The sequence below is a fragment of the Theropithecus gelada genome, chromosome 4 (assembly GCF_003255815.1).
Source record: "Theropithecus gelada isolate Dixy chromosome 4, Tgel_1.0, whole genome shotgun sequence".
Classification (NCBI taxonomy): Eukaryota; Metazoa; Chordata; class Mammalia; order Primates; family Cercopithecidae; genus Theropithecus; species Theropithecus gelada.
Window position 1 is genome coordinate 8,263,076 of NC_037671.1, and position 22,941 is coordinate 8,286,016.

Consider the following 22,941-nt stretch of genomic DNA (forward strand, 5'->3'; position numbering starts at 1 on the left):
GACAGACAGGTTTCTCTTTGAGTTGAGTTGCCTGTGTTGTTGTGCAGCTGTGCAACTGGGGCTCACCTTTGGGGCAAAATCATATGAGAAGAAAACAAAGCAGGAACTTCACCCTGTGTGGGTTGCCTTTCCAAGTATTAACTGTCCTTTATAATTTTTCTGTTTGTTTACTTTTCAGAGTCCTTTGTTAGTTGTTTAGAGATTTTGGTTGTAATCAGAGAGAGGGATGGACTGGTGGGCTCATGCCCCCGTAGTGGACCTGAACTGTAGTTTGGGTTGTGTATGCACTCCAGGTGAAAGGATAATTACGTGACACGCATGTGGTGCTGGAAATGTGTAGTATTGGCTCCACTTGTCTGTTTACTCTATCAACTTTATTAATCAGAATTAAGCCTGGTACATTTTTGAGGCCAGTTAGTTGAGACTGTCTATGATTTGTGAAACTCTGGCTCGTTTCCCTCCTCCCGCCCTCCCTTCCTTCTCCATTCCTTTCTTTCACCTTCCTAACTTTCCTTTCTTCCTTTAAGTCAGTCTTGCCCTTTTTAGTGCCCATTCAGAAAAGCAAACAAATACACGTCAGCCCCATGTGTAGGTTTTGCCTCGAGTTTCTCATGGTGACATATTTTCAAGCTGCCAGAATAGAGATGCCTGTTCAAATATTTACTTAGCCTTTTTCCCTTTTCAAAACAGCTAAGATGGTAAGACTTTTTTTCTGATGTAAAAGCAATCTGTAATCACTGAAAAATTCAGAAAATAAAATATAAAAATGAAAATGAAAGTAATTCCATGATCCGACATAAAATAGATTCTTTATAAAATTTAGTTGCTATATAAAACTTTAAATCTTTATGCATATTTATAATTGTCACATATACCTACATGTAGAAGTTATTATATGTTTTGTAAAAAGTAGAATCATACTTTGAATATTTTTTGTAATAATTTTTTCCACAAGAAATGTGACACAAGTGTCCTTTGATGTTACCAAATATTTATCTACATCATCGTCAGTGGCTGCATAACCACTGTGGATGGATCTTTCTGGCCACTCCCATGTTGATGTTTTTTTTTTTTTTTTTTTTAATACTTTATGTTGTAGGGTACATGAGTACAACGTGCATGTTTGTTACATGTGTATACATGTGCTGTGTTGGTGTGCCGCACCCATTAACTCATCATTTACGTTAGGTATATCTCTTAATGCTATCCCTCTCCCCTCCCCCCACACCACAATAGGCCCCAGTGTGTGATATTCCCCTTCCTGTGTCCAAGTGATCTCATTGTTCAATTCCCACCTATGAGTGAGAACATGCGGTGTTTGGTTTTCTGTTCTTGCGAAAGTTTGCTGAGAATGGTGGTTTCCAGCTGGATCCATGTCCCTACAAAGGACATGGACTCATCCCTTTTTATGGCTGCATAGTATTCCATGGTGTGTATGTGCCACAGTTTCTTAATCCAGTCTGTCATTGATGGACATTTGGGTTGATTCCAAGTCTTTGCTATTGTGAATAGTGCTGCAATAAACATACGTGTGCATGTGTCTTTATAGCAGCATGATTTATAATCCTTTGGGTATATACCCAGTAATGGGATGGCTGGGTCAAATGGTATTTCTAGTTCTAGATCCTTGAGGAATTGCCACACTGTTTTCCACAATGGTTGAACTAGTTTATAGTCCCACCAGCAGTGTAAAAATGTTCCTGTTTCTCCACATCCTCTCCAGCACCTGTTGTTTCCTGACTTTTTAATGATCGCCATTCTAACTGGTGTGAGATGGTATCTCATTGTGGTTTTGATTTGCATTTCTCTGATGGTGAGTGATGATGAGCATTTTTTCATGTGTCTGTTGGCTGCATAAATGTCTCCTTTTGAGAAGTGTCTGTTCATACCCTTTACCCACTTTTTGATGGGTTGTTTTTTTTCTTATAAATTTGTTTGAGTTCTTTGTAGGTTCTGGATATTAGCCGTTTGTCAGATGAGTAGATTGCAAAAATTTTCTCCCATTCTGTAGGTTGCCTGTTCACTCTGATAGTAGTTTCTTTTGCTGTGCAGAAGCTCTTTATTTTAATTAGATCGATGAGTTGTTGACAATAAAATTGTTATCCATGTGTCCTGTGCACTTGTCGTAATATTTTCCTGGGATAAGTTTATGAAAGTGGAATTACTGTTTTTTTCCTCCCAAGGTTTATGGTGCATATTCATAGGCACAATAGAAAAAAGTACTTGCAGTATTTGAAAGTGTTGAGTTTTCCACACCCTTACCAATATTGAACATTATCAGTCTCTTTACTCTTTACATTTAACAGGAAAAAAATGTACACTGGTGTTTTGTTGTTATTGTTTTTTAGAAGTGGGGGATCTCACTGTGTTGCCCAGGCTGGACTTGAGCCTCTGGCCTCAAATGATCCTCCCACCTCAACCTCCTTAGTAGCAGGGACTATAGGCATGTGCCACAGTATCAAGCTTATACTGGTGGTGGTATAATTCCCTTTCTTTTTTCCTGGTCACTAGTGTCACTGAACATGTTCCCAGAAGCTATCGACTCAGTCCGTTTTCTTTCTTAGTTTTGTTTCTGTTTTGAGACGGAGTCTTGCTCTGTTGCCCAGGCTGGAGTACAGTGGCAGTCTTTGCTCCTTGCAACCTCCATCTCCCGGGTTCGAGTGATTCTCCTGCCTCAGCCTTCCGAGTAGCTGGGACTACAGGTATGCACCACCACAACCGGCTAATTTTTGTGTTTTTAGTAGAGACAGGGTTTCACCATTTTGGCCAGGCTGCTCTCAAACTCTTGACCTCAAGTGATCTGCCTGCCTTGGCCTCCCAAAGTGTTGGGATTACAGGCATGAGCCACTGCGCCCAGCCACTCAGTCCATTTTCTGATGAGACTAGGAAGGATGCTAGAATATATTCTGTAAGTTTTCTTTTTGTTCTTTCACTCCAAATGATAACTTATTCTCATCTTTGTTGAAGTCCTCTGTGTATGCCTCCCTGTCAGTGTCTTCACTCCTTCCCTCTCTCCCTCCCTTCTAGGAGCAATCACATTCTGAATTTTGTGTTATTACCTTTATTTTCATTATAGTTTTACTATTTATATAGTAAAACAAGTTAACTTTCATGTGCTTTTATATTTTAACAAATGAAATCACAGTATAGATCCTTTCATGACTTTTGGTGTTCATGCATTCGTATGAAGTTCATCTGTGTTGTCATAGGTAGAGTTTTAGTCCGTTTATTTTTTGCAGCTATTGGATGAATGTTCCGTAGTTCATTCATCCATTCTTTAATGAATATTTGCTTGGTTACAATTTTCTTTTTGCTATTACAAATGCTACTGCTGAACATTCTTATACATCTGAATATATAGGTATAAGAGTTTCACTGAGCTATATTTTACATAGCAGTAAAATTGCTAGAAGTCAGCACTTACAAGCATCTTTGGGTATCATCAAATTGATTCCCAAAGTGATTGGCCCAATTTACATTGTCTTAAGCCTTTCTAAAGTTCCCTGGTGCTTTACATCCTCTTTAACACTTAACCTTGTTCAACTTATTTTAGCAGTCTGATAAGCTGAAAATAGTATCTCTAGCTGAACTTGGTGGTGTGCCTGTAGTCCTAGCTACTCAAGAGACTGAAGCTTGAGGATCACTTGAGCCCAGGAGATCAAGGCTGCGCTGAGCCATGATCCCGCCACGTCACTCCAGCCTGGGTGGGAGAGTGAGACCGTCTCTCAAAAATTAAGTAAATAAATAATAAATTAAATCAAATGGTATATTGCGGTTTTTATTTGTATTTACCTGGTTACTGTTAGGTTTGAACACATTTTTATTTATTTATTTGACATTTATAGTTTTTCTTTTGTTCATTTTTTGGGTGAGGCTCATTTCTGTCTTCTAAAATTGATTGGCAGGAATTCTACATTTATATCGCTTACTAATCATTTGTCATTTCTATATATTGCAATTATATTCTTTAGGTTTGTGGCTTTTCTTTTCTGTTCTTTTCTTAAGTTGCTCTTTCATAAAAGGAATATATATACACACACACACACACACGTTTCTTTTTTTGAGTAGCTTTAGGTTTCTTTATATAACATCATTCTCCAAAAAAGTCACTTTGCCCGGGATTGTGCGTGGGTGTAAGTTGGCAAGTTTTATGAAGATAACCCTTTCGCTTGTCATGCTTGATTCTGGTAGTTTAAGTCTCTCATGTTATTGCCTTATCATTCATATTTTCAGCATTGGGATTCTAAATATTTAATGACTTCCAAGCATTTACCCTCTCTTTCCTAGTGTTCTGTCAGATTTAGTCCCACCCTCGGTGACAGTTTCCCTTGGCTGGGAAGTCATACTCTAGGATGTGCTTGTTTAACTAGGAAATGTAGCTCAGAGCTTGCCTAGGAGTCCAGTGATGTCATTGTCACTGAATTAGATTTATTTCCTCCTATGTTTTTTAGTTTTCCCTAATCCTGCTTCTCATCCACACCACCCCTCCAGTATTTCCATTACTGTAATAAAAATAAAGGCTTTGGCACCTTGTCTTAAGCTGTGGTATATGTCTACATTTCTGATGTTTTTGCAACTGTCGCGATACGTCTGTGGCATGCTTTCTAGATATAAGAAACATCTGGAAAGCTGAGAGTCTGTCCTGTATGTTCATTTCAACGTCTAAGGTCTTGTATGCTTGCCAGGTATATGAAGCAATTTCCATTTAACTTTCCAGTTTTTCCCTCATCAATGTGGACTTAATTTTCCATTTTCAACTGTTATCCTTTTTCCTGTTGTCTTCTCCCATTCCTGAAACAGCAACACCAATAACTCAGTCTAACCATTAGCTTTTTACACAGAGAAGCTGTTGGGACAGTTTGTGAGTGAGCAAATAAAAGGTGTGGATTGAAAAGAAATGGAATTTGGCAAGTTGGTATTGATGCAAGTGGTCCCTTCTTTTATCAGACTATAGTATTGTTCCAAGTTCTTCACCCCTCCCTGTATCTGTGCACTTGGTCCCGTGACTTTGAAGCGCTATGGGAAGAATATACTTCTTTGCCCTGCTGATTTGAAGCTTGACCCTGTAACTTTTTTGGCTAAAGGGAAGTTAGCAGATGTGACGGGAAAAGAGGCTTGAAATGTACTTAGCGGTTGCTTTTGCCCTTTTTAGCTTCTGCCATTATGAGGTGAACATGCCCTATGTGGCTTGCTGGTTCCAGAACAGTAAGAAGCATGTGGAGTGGACCTGAACCAACCTCAGGGCCTGAAGCTCAGGCAGTCTGGACCAGCCGAGCCCCAGCCTCGCAGATGGGTGGTGGTTGTTGCATGGCACTGAGATTTTGTAGTGGTTTGTTGATCAGCTGTAGCTGGCTGATACAACATACATTGTGGTTGTCATATTGTTTTTCAGCTTACCAAGGGCTCATAGAATGCTTAAGATTCTCTCTTCCAATATCATTCACAGAAAATTCAGCTCATTTATTTCTCTCAAATATTTCCTCTTCACCCCCCTTTCTAACTTAGCAGGAAAGATACTTGGAAAGAACTTGACTTTTTTACTTCCCTCCCTCTGCAGAGAAGCCACTGAAATAGTTTCTCAGTATTTTAGTGGGTTGTGGTGGTGATTCTGAAAACCAGACAGGGATTGGGGGTGGGATTTGTCTGGAATGTCCTCTATATGGGAGGTTTTTGAAAAGCTACTGATATATGGAAGATCCTCTTGCGTGTGTGCGTGTGTGTGTGTGTGTGTGTGCACGTGCATGTGTTTGCAATATAACCTTTTTAAAATTTTAGTGCAGGCCAGGCATGGTGGCTTACGCCTGTAATCCCAGCACTTCGAGAGGCCGAGGCGGGCGGATCATGAGGTCAGGAGTTCGAGACCAGCCTGACCAACATAGTGAAACCTCGTCTCTACTAAAAATACAAAAATTAGCTGGGCGTGGAGGCAGGTGCCTGTAATCCCAGCTACTTGGGAGGCTGAAGCAGGAAAATCGCTTGAACCCGGGAGGCGGAGGTTGCAGTGAGCCGAGACTGTACCATTGCACTCCAGCCTGGGCGACAAAGTGTGACTCTGTCTTAAAAAAAAAAAAAAAAGAAAAAGAAAAGAAAAGAAAAAGAAAAAACTCTTAGTGCCAGGTGTCTAAATTTATAATCAACCTCAGGTCGAAGACTCTGGAATCAGTGGATTGTAAGCTTCATAAGGGCAGGGAATTTTTTGGTTTTGATCACTGTGGTATTTCCAGTTCCTAGAACAATGCCTAGCACATAGAAGACACTCAATATCCATATATAAATTAGATGGATGAGTGTGTGGGTGGGTGGACCCCCCACTCCTCATCCCAATGTTTGTTATTCTTTCTTCAGGCTCATGGAAACAGTAAAATGTGGGGGGAAACTGATCTAATTTTTGAAGCTTCCTCATGACTCTTTCTGCCCTCAGCTATTCAGTACAATTCCCAGTTTCCAAGGATGGTGCAGTGGGAAGCACATAGGCCTCAGAGTGAAGACCCGGCTCCAGTCAGGCCCGGCCACCAGCTGGGCTGGAGATCTTGGGCAAGTCCTGTGGGTTGCAGTTTCTTCCTCTGTAAGATGAGGGGCCTAAATTATGTAATTTTCAGATTTCCTTTTAGCTCTCAAATCTTAAACAGCCTAGAGGTTCTTAATATCAATAAAACCCGTAGAGGATTGTGTTTTGTTGTATAGCACCACATAGAAAATTGCGTAGCAGCAGGACTTGGGTATATATGGTTGGTTAATCAGGGTTTTTCCTCCTCTTAAAGAAATTCTTAGAGACCTTAAAAAAAAAGAGAGAGAGAGAGAAAAAAAAAAGAGGATGCTCATATAATTGGATTTTATTTAAACTATTTATGAAACTCTTGCTTCATGGGATCACTGCAGCTTTGCAGGCAGGTAGTCATGTGCTCTCAGTGGCTCAATTTTATTTTCTCCCTTGCAAAAAGGCAATTTAGAAGTTTAGGAATTATTTATGGTACTGTGGGGATAAACACAATCTGCTAAGTTGTTTTTCTTGTATCATTTTTTTTTTCAAGGTTCATTCCTGTATTTTAGGCTGGAAGCAATGTCTTCATGAAATGGCCATGTTGTTATGTCCATGGACAAAATGAGGTAATGTCAATAGGCAAAATTTATCCCAGGTAATGTCACTAGGTAAAATTTATGCCAGGTTTTAAAATTATGATTCTTAATTGGTATAATTCAAAAGTTGGATATTACTGGGTGATTCTCAGAAATAAAGACTTGATAGTCACCTAAGTATGGCAAATGATGGTCTGAAAAAGTTTGAGTTTTCTTTACTGGAGAGTGTCTCCAAGCTAGGAAGAACTAGCTCTGTTTGAGGGAGGGAGTGTGCAGTATTTCCCAGACTTCTTTGACCGCAGAATCCCTTCACGAAAAGATTTCTTCTATGGATCCTGTCCCAAGAAGTACACATGGGGACATGCTCATCCATTGGCTGCTGGGATTGACAGTAAACTAGGAGGCTGATAGAAATGTTTTCTGGGGAAGCAGGGACAAACTATAGTAAGATACTCTTTAAAAATTTCACCTTGAGGCATGCCTTCAATACCAAGGGAAGTAGCTGATACTAACATAAGGAATTCAGAACATTCATTTACCATTTTAGATTATTTGTCTGTGGAGCCCTGGAAATTGAGGGCTTGTGGGCTTCAAAGGCATTAGAAAGAAAAAAGCTCTCACAATCCGTTATGTGTATTTGATACTTCATGTAGTAGAATCAGCCTTCCCTCTTTTCTTCCATCCCTGAAGCAAACCTTTAAGTATCTGTGTGGTAGGAACCATACCCAGGTGCTATGGATGTCGAGGTGGTTTCTGCCTTTGGGGGACTTCCAGTCCAGTGGTAGAGGCTGATGGGTAAGCTGCTCTGTCCAAGGTGCTATGGTAACAGTTGAAGGAGGAAACGGTTCCCTGAGAGCTTGTGCAAATCTTCGTACTTGGATGTGATGCTTGAGCTGACAGATGAAGTCTGAGTAGTTTAGATGACAGGGGCTGAGGGAAGAGGAGGTTTTTAAAGTACATTTTATTGTGTATATTTAAGGTATACAACATGATGTTATAAGATACATATATATAGTAATATGGTTACTCTAGGGGAACAAATTAACATAGCCATCATCTCACTTAGTCACCCATTTCCCCCGCTGTGTCATGAGCAGCTGTTGGCTACTCATTTGCTTGTGCAGAGATGCAGGGAGTGAGAGGCAGCACTGTGTGTCTGGGAAGACTGACTCATGGATCGCTGGATTATACCAGGAAACACGTTAGTTAGGTGGAGGAGGTTGGAACCTAGATAGGGTCGGTTCCGGAAGGGCTACGAATGCAAAATCAAAGACCTTACATCTCATCCTTCTGGTAGTAAGTACTGAGGCACTGAAATATTGAAAGTAGGAAAATAATGTGACCAGACTGATATTTGGGAATCTGGCATTACTGTGGAGTGTGAGTGGAAGAAATGCAAGTTCAAAGACAAGGAGAACAGGAGGATTGTCTAGGCTCTAAATGATGAGGGCAGGAGCTGAAGCAGCAGAAGCAGTGGGCAGAGAGGGGGCCAGATTGTGTGCCTTTTAAGAGTTATCACCAGGCTTTATGTGCAAGGGGACCACCTTCTTGGCATGAGGAAAAGGTCATGGATTGAAGGAGCAGATTAGTTCTGATTGCAGCTTTCCTAAGCATAATTGACACACAGAACCTTTGAGCAATACGCTGCCACGGGCACACCCTCCAGAGAATTGTAGGTGAATTCCACAGCACGCGTTTTACCCCCATTCTCTACCTTAAGCTACCTAAATCATCATCACTAGCATAACCTCTTCCTCATCGTGGAGGCATGTTTAAAGAACATTATCCAGAGAAGTGCAATCTGTGAGGTGAAGGCTCTTGTTACCTAAGAAGGCAAAATGTACAAATGCTACTCATCCTCCCTACCTTATCCTCAGTAAACATTTACTGAGGATAAACATTTCTTGAGGACAAAGTAGGGAGGATGAGTAGCATTTGTAAGAAAGGTAGATGCTTGGCAAGTGAAGATGAACAAGGCAGAACTGCCTTCAAGGGGTGAATGGTCTGATGAGGGACGCAGTCTCACAAATAGCCCCGTAGGCAGATACATGATCATGCTTGGAGGCAAGTGGCCTGTAAAATCAGGGAGGTTATCCCAGAAGAATTAACTGGAAGAGAGGTTCTTTTACCTTCATCTTGAAGAATGCATAGGCCTTTGCCAGGACAGTAGGAAGGCAGGGCCTTCTAGGCAGAGGAGATAGCACATTCAAAGATACAGAGTTTCGAAAGATCCAGAATGTTTATTTGAGGACAGAGAATCACAGTGTGGCTGGGGTAGACTAGGGGACAATGAGAGTGCTAGTGGGAGGTAGATCCAGAGAAGCCTGGAGTGTGAGGCTTTGTACGCAAAGCTAAAGGAGTATGGACTCTGTGCTATTGTTATTGTAGCCAGTAGAGACTTACTTGGGAAGGGAAGGCAATGAGAAAGTGGAAGAAGGGAGTCCTCCTCTTCATGTATTGTATACAATTATTTTATAGGTCATGCATTTCTTTGGGGTGCGAGTGTGCCTGTGAGTGTGTACACTCTTCCTCCCACTACTTTCATGTCTGTTTTTCTGTGTCCTCAAGTTTTTTTAATGCAAACACAAATATATATTATTTTTCTTTCTCCTTATAAACAAAAGCAGCATACAATATTTTTTACTTTTTTTTTTCACTTACAATGTATTTTAGAGATGTTTGAATGTTAGAAAGCATTCCCATTTCTATTCACAGCTGCATGGTATTTCATTGTGTGTATGAACCATAATGTATTTAATCAGTGCTCCCTTGATAGGCATTTTGTGCGTTTCCATCTTTTGCTATTAAATACAATGTTTCAGTGAATAACTGTGTACATGTGTCACATTTTGCATGCAAGTACATCTATAGGATTTATTTCTTGAAGTGGAATTGCTAAATCACACAGTATATGCATTTATAATTCTTACAGACATCATGCCTATTAAGTAGACCTGGGGCAAAACAGTCATATCTGATATGTGGATTGAATGGGGGTAAGCGATGAGCAAAATGGAGGATGGTGCTAAGTTAGCCTTGGTGACTCATGATGCCATTTCACAAGATGGAGACAGAGAAGCTATGTAGGTTGCACCCCTGCTTTCGACCTCTCAAGCCTGAAATGTCTTCTAGGTAGAAATATCTAGGAGATAGTTGCAAGTGAAAGATCGGAGAGTGTAAGAGAGCTCTGTAGGAGATTTTGAATTCATCAGTGAAGTTGAAAGTCACTGGCCAGGCGCCATGGCTCATGCCTGTAATCCCAGCGTTTTGGAAGGCTGGGGCGGGTGGATCATTTGAGGTTGGGAGTTCCAGACCAACCTGGCCAACATGGTGAAATTCCGTCTTTACTAAAAATGCAAAAATTAGCCGGGTGTGTTGGTGGGCACCTGTAATTCCAGCTACTCGGGAGGCTGAGGCAGGAGAATCGCTTGAACCTGGGAGGTGGAGGTTACAGTGAGCAAAGACTGTGCCACTGCATTCCAGCCCAGCTGACAGAGTGAGTAAGACTCCATCTCAAAAAAAAAAAAAAAAAAAAAAAAAAAGGAAAAGCCATAGACTTAAGATTTTATCTACGTATGAAAATTATCATAAAGAAAAGAAGAGAAAGGCCAAAAAGTGTAAGGTTTCAGAAAAATAAACATTCTCCTGGGTTCCTTTGTCTATTAAATTTACTGGAATTCATTTGCATAAGGCAAGAGTTCTCATGTGGTTCAGGTCTTTATTTGACTTACTCATTCATTGTTCATGCATTCATTCATTTTGATATTTGCTGAATACCTAGTAGTACAGATTGCATATCTCTTATGTTAAATGCTTGGGATAAGAAATATTTTGGGTTTTGGATTGTGTGTGTATGTGTATTTTGGAATATTTGCGTTATACTTACTGATTTATCATTCTTAATCTGAAAACTCGAAATCAGAAATGTTCCAATGAGCATTTCCTTTGAGCATCATGTGGGCCCCCAAAAAGTTTTGGATTTTGAAGCATTTAAGATTTCAAGTTTTTCAGATTTGAGATACTCAGCCTGTACCAATTAATGATGAAAATACGGTCATCCCTTGGTATACATGTGGGACTGATTCCAGGACCCCTGAGTATGTCAAAATCTGCACATACTCAAGTCCTGCAGCTCCCTGAGGAACCGCGTATATGAAAAGTTGGCCCTCTGTATACATGGGTTTTGCATCTGCAAATTCTGTATTTTTTACCCACATTTGGTGGAAAACAATCCATGTAGAAGTGAACCTGTGTAGTTCCAGTCTTTGTGGTTCAAGCGTCAACTGTATGAGGCTACAGATGGTCCCTGCCCTCCTGCAGCTCACAGTCAGGCGGGAAATATGGTCAGGTAAATGTGTAGTCAGTATGTACTGACACATGCTGTGAGGAAGGCAGCACATTGCACTGTGGGAATAGTAGGAGGTGGCATCTAGTGTGACCTGGGGAAGTTTTCAGAAAGGCCTTCTACTCTGAGGTGTGAGGAATGAGTAAGGGTTAGTGGTAACAGGGAGTGGGGAAGGGGAAGTGTGATGTGGTCTGCAGGGGCGAACCAGTTTGGTAAGGGGCCAAGTGGTAGGCATTTGGGTTTGGGCTGGCCTTGGTCTCCTGCTCCAGCTCCCCAGTGCTGTTGTAGTGTGAGGGTCGCGGTGGCCATCAGTGAAGTATGGCTGGGTTCCAGTAACCCCTTATTTATGAATAGTGACAGTTTCCTCTGATTTCCATGCATCATGAATAGTGTTCTTCTTTTGATGTTTTCCAGCCATTTAAAAAAGAAAAATTCATTCTTAGCTTGTAGGCCATACAAAAACCAGAGGGTTAGGGAGCTAGACTTGGCGTGCAGGATGTAGTGTGCTGCCTCTTAGTCCAGGCGCAAGGAACAGCCTGTTCAAAGGTTAAGGCGAGAGAAGCACACAGGGGCTTCTCTGAGAGCCTCTTCTTATGGGTCTCCTTGCCTCCAGGGTCTCCCTCCTCCAATCTGCCCTATGTGGAATCCCGGGATACCTCGCCTTGGGCTACCTCTTTCATTATTGCTGTGCCTCTCTGGATAATCTTCTGTGATTCTTCATGAAGGTATTCAGGGTCCTCCCCTAATTTTCTGCTTTGTTTACCTCCGCTTCCTTTCATGAAGATTTGGGGAAAATCCTGCTCCACGGACAGGAATCTGGTGTTTTAGATACGATTGGAGGTGCTGTAAACACTTCGGGGCTTTCTAAGCCGCTGCTCATTCCTGTGTATGCACACATAGTTTGCTTTCATTGTGAACTTTTTGTGTATTTCCTAGAAAAGTTACTTTGGGATTAATTTACATATAAAAGTCCTATATTTTCATCTTATTTTTATCCTGCCACTTCAGGTATAGGGAAACAAATGAAAAAGTCTTCAAATGTTGACTTCTAAGGCTTTATTACCTCAGACAGCTTCATTATGTTTGTGGAAATCTAGTGTGCTTTGAAGGAATTAATCTGGCCTTACTTGCAATCTGTATGTGTTTACATAGAATGAACAAACATTGCATTACGTTTCATGAAAATTCAATTATTCCTGTCTCCAGGAAACACGCTCTGCTTAGTATTTAATTCTCAAGTATGCCAAGGTGATGGTTCTCGAACTGTCGTAAGAATTGGGGAGTTGGGGCTCACTGCTCATTTCCATAATCAGTGGAGAAATGTCCAGTGGAGACTTTTTATCACTAAGGTCCTCATGTAACCCATGTCTGAGGTTACAGGGGACACTGGGGACGTCAGTCTCGGTGGCATAGGGCTAATGTAAAATCCTCTTTAGATTTTTGTTAGAATTAAGAGAAGTAACATTTAAGGATGATACTCTACATAATTAATCTTTTCTTTTGGAATTTATTATGCTTACGTATGGTTTATTCAGCAGGCATTTTCTGAGATGCTGTTATTAATGGGGTACAGCAAGAGAAGGAAGGGGTGACAATCAGCTGGTATTAGTGTCTGTTGTGATTGGTTGGACCCTACTTAACTGGCAAGGATCAGTTTAAATGCTTTTTTATTCTTGAAACAGTTCTTGAGAAGTCCAACAACTCATCTCCCACTGTGTCGTTATTGCAGTGAAGTGATTATTTTATGGAAACACCTATCACATATCATCACCATGTCTTTTATAGTTACATGATAGTTACTAAATGTATCCTTTTCTGCCACAAGAGTCTAACCTCCTTGAAGGTAGGACCATGCTTAATTTCTACTGGTTAGTGGCTGCAGTATTATACTGAAGAAACGGTAAGTGGGGTTTCAGCAGGCCGAGTTGTGGAGGAGACGGTTTGGGATCCAGAGTGGCCTAAGGGAATGATTTGAGTCAGGCCAGGAGCGTGAGTTTACTTGGAGTCTTTGCGGAGTGAGGTGTAGGTGGGTATAGCACAGTACTACGAACTGAGAATGGATCAGACATGTAGCTTGGGGGCTACACCAGGACGCACAGAGGCCATGCTTAAGGGTTTGGAATGGGGCACCATTGAGAGTTTCTAAACAGAAATCACATGGTGAGGTCCACATGGCCTTTCAGGGCCTTCCTGCCCTGGCCTTTGCCTGCCTCCTTGCTTTCTCTTCCACTCTTGCCTGAGGGTACTGCGTGCTCCAAGGAGCTCTTGAATGTGCCATGCACCTGCTCTGTTCAGCATTTCCCAAAGGGACCCTTGGCAGTCCTCATACTCGTTTTTCAAACCATGCCATGGTTTATTGCCCTGCCTTTGCACCGTTCACTGGCTGTTTAAGGGAAGAGGCTGGGTCTCTTTATTTCTTTGTCACCAGGGCTTCACGCACACCTAATCTTTAGTGGGTGCTTAGTAGATATTTATTGAATGTTTGGATGGGTGAATGCATTTTGGCACAAAACCTTCACTTCTGGGCTGGAAGATAGATTGGATGGAGCAGAGATGGGAGGCAGTGAGACCAAGCAGGGGTGTCATACCTGGGGGAGAAACATTGAGCCTGTGAATTACAGCTGTAGTAGTAGAAATTCAAGGGGGGAAATAGATTCTAGAGACCTGGGCAAGTAGAACTGACAGGACCCAGTGATCAGTGGATAGAATGGATGCTATGAAGAGCTAAGGGAAGTGGAAAAGTTAAAGACAGGCACCTGAAGCCCGCCTAATCATGTCATTAGATGTTTTGCAGGGTGCGCAGTGGGCGAAAGTGGGGGTATGGGATGGGAGTGGAGACCGTTCTATGTAGGTCTGTTTGAGAATCAGCTTATTGAGGATTATTGCCTTGGTTTGAAAAACTCCACTACCAAAGGCTGCACAGCATAGTAAATTGTGGAGCACTAAAGCATCCTTCGCTTAACTATTCAATTTATTTACAAATTTAGCTGCAACATAGTTCTATAAAGGATATGAGATAGTGGCATCTGTAGATATAGATGTATCTGGAGAAAACAAAAACCAAGGGGCAAAAGGTAAAAGGAAAATAAGAATATAAAAATGGCAAAGCTGGGGTGAGGTTGCATGAAGAAATACACATTTCTGTCAGTTACCACAAAAAAGCACAGATTTGGATTTCAGCTGCCTAATGGTAAAAGGAAGGAGGGAAACATAATTAATTAATACTATCTACAGTGTCTGCAAGATAAAATCATGCTCATTCTTCTTCAGAGAAAGCACAATATTCTTGACAGAGAAAGCTGAGAAAAAAATTTCCCCTCATGTATGAGGCGGAATGTGTTCCAAACAATTGAATTTCAAAATGAGCTTTCTGACATTCCTTAGTCTCTTCTTACTAGTATAATAGGATTTGATTTGCTCCGTTTAACATATGATGAAGTTAATTGTGAAAGATCTCTAGAATCCAAATCTGCAAATTATTTCCAAAACTCTATTTTTCTCTTTTACACCAATTGTTCTATTGGTGAGTCAATACTTGCAGCTCCTGTGTGTGTGGTAGGTTGCCAGGTGCCCCAGATGGTACCAAGGTATGTAGGAATTTTTGAAGGAGCTCACCATGCCAGTGGGTAGTCTAGGCATAAACACACGGAAAGTATGTTAAATGCAAGAGTTGAATAATGAGAAACCGTACAGGAGAGCCCACAAAGCTGCGCCTGATTTACTGCTATGTACCTGCTTAGACACCAGGTGGGGTCTGTGAATTCAAAAGACGCCAAGACCGGTGTGGGCTGGAGGAGCCAAGGGAGGTTTCACAAGGCGGGATGCTTTTGATAATAGCACCAATATTATTATTATTGTTTAGCTTATATACTAAATTAAAAAGTTGATTATTTTGACATTTTTTTTGGACTGTTGTTGTTTTTTTTTTTTTCAAAGCATTATGCCTAGTACTTTTATCAATGCCATTTGGGGTTACTAAGTTCTCCCTCCAGTTTTTTTTAAGACCCATGGACATGCCTTTCTGCTGTCACTCGTGAATGCTATCAAATAATCCCTACATCCTAATTTACATGTCTTTCTGCTGTCACTTGTGAATGCTATCAAATAATCCCTACATCCTAATTTATATGTGCTTATGTCAAACTGCTTGTACTGTTCTGAAACTATCAACACTTGTTTCTTTAAATTTATTTATTTATTTATTTATTTATTTATTTATTTATTTAGAGAGGGAGTCTCGCTCTGTTGCCCAGGCTGGAGTGCAGTGGCGTGATCTCTGCTCACCGCAACCTCCGCCTCCCGAATTCAAGCAATTCTTCTGCCTCAGCTTCCCCCTGAGTAGCTGGGATTATAGGTGCGTGCTACCACATCTGGCTAATTTTTTGTGTTTTTAGTAGATATGGGGTTTCACCATGTTAGCCAGCCAGGATGGTCTCCATCTCCTGACCTCGTGACCCACCCGCCTCAGCCTCTCAAAGTGCTGGGATTACAGGCGCGAGCCACCGAGCCCAATCTTGTTTTTTAAGGAATAATCTTTTAGCAGTCAACTCTCGGTCCCGATAATCTCTGTATAATCTCTGGATTCTCATTGCTGTGAGGGTAAAGGTCCAAATCTGTAGTGACTGTGTCCTCTGAGGAAAAGCCTGCTCTGCTCTCTTCTGACCAGCTCTCTGGCCATGCAGGGCCGCCTTCACCGTCATTGCAGCTGAGCAAGGCTTTTGGTTCTCCCTTCCTTTGCTGGGACTGCCTGGGCACATCTGATAACCCTGTGACCTGCTCCGGTAGCATCTGCATATCTACTTCACGGCAAGCATCACCACTGTAGTAAACCAATTGTGATGCTATCTTTATTTAATGTCACTGATTCTGACTTCCCCTTCCCAGGACTGCAAGTGCCATGAGGACAAAGACCTTGTTGGTCATAGACTGCTGACCCTCCAGCATCTAGCACGATACCTGGCACAGAGCTGGTGGTCACGTGTACTTGTTTTTGATGTCATTGGGAGGAGATTTCCTTTTCCGGTTTTCATTCAAAACCATCTTGGTTATTGCTTATTTGTTTCTTACCCTGCAGATGGCTACCAAGCAGCTTTTTGATTTTTAAATCTTTGCAGAAGATTCCAAAAAGCCCCTCCAAAGATGACACAAGCCTCTATTTTATTGCCTTTCAAAATATATACACTTTTATTGCCAAGGGAAAATTTTTGAAGCTTGGGTATGCGCTAGTCTCCAGGGAACCAGCAGGGAAGGCCAGATTGTGAGTGTTAGTGGAGTAATGTCTGATGTCGTTTACCGAGCAGTTTCAAAGCAGAGTAATGGAGGTAACCTCAGCAATTCTACACAGCAGCATTGAAAACGCATAGAGTGTTGCTTTCATTTCATTGACGTGAAATCAGCTTGTTTCGCCCATCCTACTTCTAATTTGTTTTTATTGCCTTAATATTCTGTGTCATGGAGGTTCTAAACATCTTTAGAATAAAATTCTTTGGAGATCTATAAACTGCTACTTTCTAATTTCATTGCTCTTAATTATAGGTCATTGAAAGTGCAAAAAACAGAAGTAATGCAGGGTAGTAGAAACAGCATCAGGAGGCCTGGACAATAGTTTTTAACTAACTTATTACTGCCTGGCTGACTGTTTGCCCTAGAGGAATCCTTTGACATCTCTGAGCCTCAGTTTCTCATCTATAAAAGGAAGCTATTAGAAATGGTATTTAAGATTATTTATTATCTCAGTTTATACTCCCTCCATGCATCAAGCTTCCTTTGTTCATTAACAAGGCCGGTGCAGTGGCTTGTGCCTGTAATCCCAGCACTTTGGGAGGCCAAGGCAAGCAAATTGCTTGAGCCCAGGACTACAAGACCAGCCAGGGAACGTGGTGAAACCTCGTCTCTCCAAAATTACAAAAATTAGCTAGGCACAGTAACGTGCATCTGTAGTCCAGCTACTTGGAGGGCTGAGGCAGGAGGATTGCTTGAGCACGGAGGTCGAGGCTGCAGTGAACTGTGATTGTGCCATTGCATTCCAGCCTAGGTGACAGAGCAAGACCCTGTCTCAAAAAAAAAAAAAAAAAAAAAAAAAAAAAAAACCCAAAAAGCAAAAAAAGAAACAAATATTTATTACATGCCTACTATGTGCCGGGTACTCTCCCAGGTGCTTGAGATACAGCAAAGTGCAGACAAAGCAGTGTTCTTGTCCTCCTACAGCTTGCATTCACTCAGCATTTGAAGGGCCTACTATTTAGTCCCAATTTATGAAAGGTTCTGTGTGATTAAAGGCTGTGGCTGGAGAATATGTTGAGTAAAGAGATGGGCAGGGTTGGTCAGGCACAGTGGCTCATGCCTGTAAGCCAACACTTTGGGAGGCCAAGGCAGGTAGATCATGAGTTCAGGAGTTCGAGACCAGCCTGGCCAACATGGTGAAACCCCATCTCTACTAAAAACACAAAAAATTAACCAGGCATGGTGGTGCACGCCTGTAAGCCCAGCCTCAGGAGGCTGAGGCAGGAGAATTGCTTGAACCTGGGAGGCAGAGGTTGCAGTGAGCCGAGAAAGCATTACTGTACTCCAGCCTGGGCGACAGAGTGAGACCTCTGTCTCAAAATAAACAAACAAACAAACAAATAAATAAATAAATAAATAAAAGAGATGGGCAGGGTCATTAGCAGGCAGGATTGAAAAGTGAGGCTCCATCTTGCCTTGGCTGGTGAAAATGGCTCCCCCAGGGCATGGCCCCCCGAACGGTCCACAGGAGGAAAGCATACTCCTGTCCAGCTACCAAAACAATAGCAGGGAAGGGGAGGCCGAGGGTAGCCCACTTACCTTGCCTTGGTAAGGGTCTCCCTGCTGTTGGATTTAGCTTCCAGTTGTGTCATTTCAAATGCCCGTGATCCTCTACCGTGTGCAAGACAAGAGCATGAACACTTGCTTTTCCAGCGAGGCCCCGAGCCACCCTCCTCCCTTTCCCTTACACATGTCCAAGTCAGTGGGCGAGCTGGCAGCCCGGTGTCTGCAGCACATGGGGTGCCCCCTGTCTCATCTGCAGGCCATTGTGTGTGTGTTCACAGTTCAGAAGCTGACTCACTATCTCTGCCTGCCAACATCCTCCACCACCCCCACTCCCACCCCTATGGTCAGGGGGCATAGGTATTGAATGGCAGTGCCATCAGAGCTGAACGGCGCCTTCTCACCCAATTCTCGGCCTAGGATCAGAGATTATTTCTTCCTCCCTGAGTCTCTCAGTCCCTGCTGCACCATCCACAACTGTGGGGGAAGGGCCGACAGACTTTTTAAACTTTCTTTCCGTGCCTATCACAATACCTGGCACATACCAGATCCCCTGAAATTGTTTGTTGAGCAGACTGTTATCATAATCTCCTGTGATATTTACTACATTTTACCTTTTGGCATGGTTATTTGAGAATTTTTTAAACTTTCTAGGTCTGAGCTCTTTGATAGCAGGGCCTGTGTTTTATTTATTTTTTAATCTCCTGAAGTACCCAGTTCTTGGACTCCATGAATATTTAATAGCCTGAAATAAACAGAATTTAATTCCTGGATAGTTGAATTTGAGAGGTGGAAATGATCATATGGTTTTTATTTCTGTTTCTCTCAGGGGAAACTGAGTCAAAGAAAAATAAATAACTCACAAGCTGATGTGTCAACCAAGGCTAAAAATCCAGAGAGAAAATCAGCAATAAAAGAGCATTGTAATATTAGAAAGCTTCCAGATCTCTCCCTTCAGGAGTGTTTCCTACCTGTCACACAAAGATCTGTCATACAAATTATGTTTTGTTTGCTGGAAAGCCTCCTGAAGCTGAATGGGTTTACTTTGGCATCAGCGGAGGCCATGATTGAGGGCGGAGATGAGACATTGGATTGCTCTTGTGTGGCTTCTGCTTGGCCGTCGTGGTTCCTCTGCCCAGCCCTCTCCTGCGAGGGACTTGATCAGCTCCAGGGCGCAGCTTGTGCGTCTGCGCCCATGGCCAAGTCCCTTTGGCTCCCTTCCCCTTGGCTCTGGTTTGGCCTGACTCTGCCTTCTGCTCCTCAGGTCTGTCTAGGTTTAGTCCTATGTAATCATTTGCAGCAAAGCCTGCCCATGACTGGAAATGCAATCCTGGCTTGGCAGGAAAGGGGTTTGTGCAAGAGCTGGCTGTACCTGTGTCTGAAACACCGGAGGCCCTCCCAGGCCTAGGGATGCAAGAAGCCTGGGTTGGCAAAGCTGGCCTTCCTGCCAGGGCTGAGGAGCACTGGAGCCCTAGAAGGAGGCTGCTGTCCAGCCCCTTGGCCAGCCAGAGCAAGGGCCTCTGTAGTCAGACATGAATTCACAAATGGGAAGAGCAGGAGGTGACTCAGATACACTTCCCCCATAACTGCTAATAATAGTGAATTATTAAGAACATAAAATCAGGATCTTGTTTCCCACATAGAGATCAGGCCCATCAGCCCTGAGTGGTTATATAATCCACCTCGCACACGTGGATAATATTGAGACTGGCACTTCCAAGCAGAAGCCTGCTAAATAAGGACATGTTTATTGTTTCTTCTACCTCATCAAAATGTCTGTTTCTTATTCCTAAGAATGGCAGGGAGTAAAGGATTATTTATTTCCCTTGATATTTTTCATTTCAAGAATCAACATGGGCAGATTTACAGTGTTCACAAACATGCTGGTAGCAATTTGATTGCAGGAAGAATGAAATTTTGCTCAGGCAAGTGCAAATTTGTCTGTTGTGGTGAGAATGGCCATCCATGCCTGTATAAATGGTGCTATTCTACCCTGAAGATACATTTTAACAAGGATGGTGGTAATAGTTTTTATTCTTTTGTTCTCTCAGATGCATTCCATTAAAATTAAAGCCTGAAATATATTAACTTGATGAAATGGATTTGTTTCTACTTGATGTGTTGCTTTGTGAAACTTTAGCATTGTCTCATCACCCACAATGTTCAACAGAACTGCTGACACTGGTCCACGTGGCCGGCATGGAGGGAACCATGATTCCTCTGAGAGCAGTCTAATAATCCGTTTCTTGGACCTGCTTAATTCCAAGAAAAACAAATTAGTTTAATATATTTCTAGAAATGGAAACTCTTGGATACATCAGAAACAAATTTGAATTTAGGCAATCTAATTAACCTTTAGCTCAAAACGTCGGTATTTTCACAACTCTTTTAGACAGAGATCATTGTTAGTGGTTGCTTCAAACTTTTTTTCTTCAGATCTTTGATCTCTAAAAAGCAGTTTATGATTTTATTTTGACCCTAGTATACTGGGATGTCTTTTTGACATGATTTTCTTGTATTGCTCTGGCTCCACTTTTATGGGAACTTCTTTCCTTTTCTCTTTTGTGCTCTTGGCTCACAGTGACCCAGCCCCCTTTGTGCACGGTGGTGGAATGTGCTCTGGTTGCCTGCTGCCCATGTTGGTGTGCCCAGAGCGGGAGGGACATTGTTTTGACCACAGCACTTTGGCCTTAGAATGATGCAGAGAATCCATGTCACTGCCTGTTCTTCTTTCTTTACTCTTTTAAAAAAATACTTCTATTCCTTCTATTAAAGTTTACTCACTTTCTGGCTTAAGGAGTCAAATCGTTCTGCAAGGTTTAGTACCAAGCCCCAGCAGTCTCCTGTACACGTTTCCCTCTTCCCGGACTCTCTCCACCTTCCTATTTCTTCCTCCCTAGAGGCTGCCAGTTTCAACTCTTTGACATCTGAGTCTTTGGGATCATTCTCTGTATCTCTAAGTAACATGTTCATATTGCTGCTTCTTGATTTCTTTACGTTTTAAATATTCTCCTTTGACCATGCAATGTGAAATGTGAGGACTTAGCCATGTCTCCCCTACCCTAACACCAAACCAACCAAAAGACAGCCTTTTCATTCTTCTAACTTCTCTGCAGTTAGAGCGTATTTTGGGATAGATCGGTGCTCTGCATTAGGTTATGTTGACTGATGCTATCCACTGGTGAAATATTTAGTAAACTGTAATTACCTTTTCTCTTTCACATAACTTTTTCTTCAGTCTTTTTTTTTTTTTGTCTGCTTAGTTTTCTGTATGCTTTTCAGTAATGCAAACGCACACTGTCTGCAAATGGCCTGAACTGACTCTCAATACATTCACATACATCACTCTTTTGGTTTGATCTTTTGGAGATGTCTGTCCCAGAGCCTCTGACCTGCCCCTACCTAGGCAGGCTGTTCTTTTATCACATAGGTGTACTGCTTCCTGTGTCTTCCTGTGTATTATGTTTTTCAGGGGTTCAGTTGGAGGGCCAGAAACCACACGAGCTATTTTAAACAGAAAGAGACTTAAAACAGAGATTAGGTGCTTTCTAAATTATTGGAAGGGCTGGAGGAGTGGGCTTGAGACTAGGTTTCCAGCAATGCCCCAAAACCACACAGTTGCCCTGGCCTGCCAGGGGTGTTGCTTTATCTACCGCATTAGGATGGGAGGGAGTCAGGAGGCCGCCTCTGTGACTATTCACTTCAAGAACATTCTGCTGTAGCTGCAGTCCAAGGATCAGAACCTTACATTGCAGCTACTGCCTCTTGATACCCATGAAGCTGGTGACTGACTGCTGGAGTACTTACAGAACAATCCAGTAGCCCTCTACATGCTGATCAGGAGGAAGAGCCAAGCTTCAGAACGATGGCCTCCACCTTCACTTCTCGAGTCTTACTTGAGTACATCTAATTTGAAAAAAAGCTAATTTACTCAAGGAACTCAGTTGTCAGAAAGGCCAGAAAATGTGGTGTTTAAGCTTTCTGGGTTCTGTAGTACAGAAAGGCAGATGGGAGTGGAAGTGAATGCTGAGTGCCGTTCCACCGTGCACACCACACCAGGGCACTCTGTGTGTGTGTGTGTGTGTGTGTGTGTGAGATTATGGTCTTGTTTTGATGGACTGCAGACATTTTAATATCTTTTTTTTTTTTTTTTTTTTTTTTGAGTCACGGTCTCACTCTGTCACTTAAGTTGGAATGCAGTGGCACGATCTCAGCTCGCTGGAACCTTTGCTTCTCAGGCTCAATCGATCCTCCCATCTCAGCCTCCCGAGTAGCTGGGACTACCAGCAAGCACCACCCGGCCTGGCTACTTTTTTTTGTATTTTTAGTAGAGATGGAGTCTCACTACATTGCCCAGGCTGGTCTTGAACACCTGAGCTCAGCTGATCCACCCACCTTGGCCTTCCAAAGTGCAGAGATTACAGGCATGAGCCACCATGCCCGGCCCAGACATTTTAATTTCTGATCATTTATTTTTAGCCAGTTTTTCTCCCTGGGACGTAAAATTTTTTGAATACCTTATTGAGGAAAAATGTAGGTAATTGTTCAAGAATTATTTAGTAAATTTATAGAGTTTTCCAGCCACCATCACAATCAACCCCAAAAAGTTTCCTCATGCCCATGTGCAGCCAGTCATTACTCTCTCCCAGCCCCAGGTAGCCACCTGTTCTACTGCCTTTTTTTGAGAGAGGGTCTCACTGCTGTTGCCCAGACAGGAGTGCAGTGGCGCGATC

General features: G+C 42.2%; 1 protein-coding gene and 1 long non-coding RNA gene across 4 annotated transcripts in view; one reads left to right on the top strand and one right to left on the bottom strand.

The window, feature by feature from the left end:
- FARS2 (phenylalanyl-tRNA synthetase 2, mitochondrial) overlaps positions 1-22,941 on the top strand; it is a 521,140-nt gene that overhangs the window by 193,702 nt on the left and 304,497 nt on the right. The window lies entirely within an intron of this gene.
- On the bottom strand, positions 13,708-19,361 carry LOC112622498. The gene is made up of 3 exons (XR_003118993.1): positions 19,180-19,361; positions 18,245-18,316; positions 13,708-14,010 (listed from the first exon to the last, which is right to left on the bottom strand). It is a non-coding gene; the product is annotated as an uncharacterized LOC112622498 (long non-coding RNA).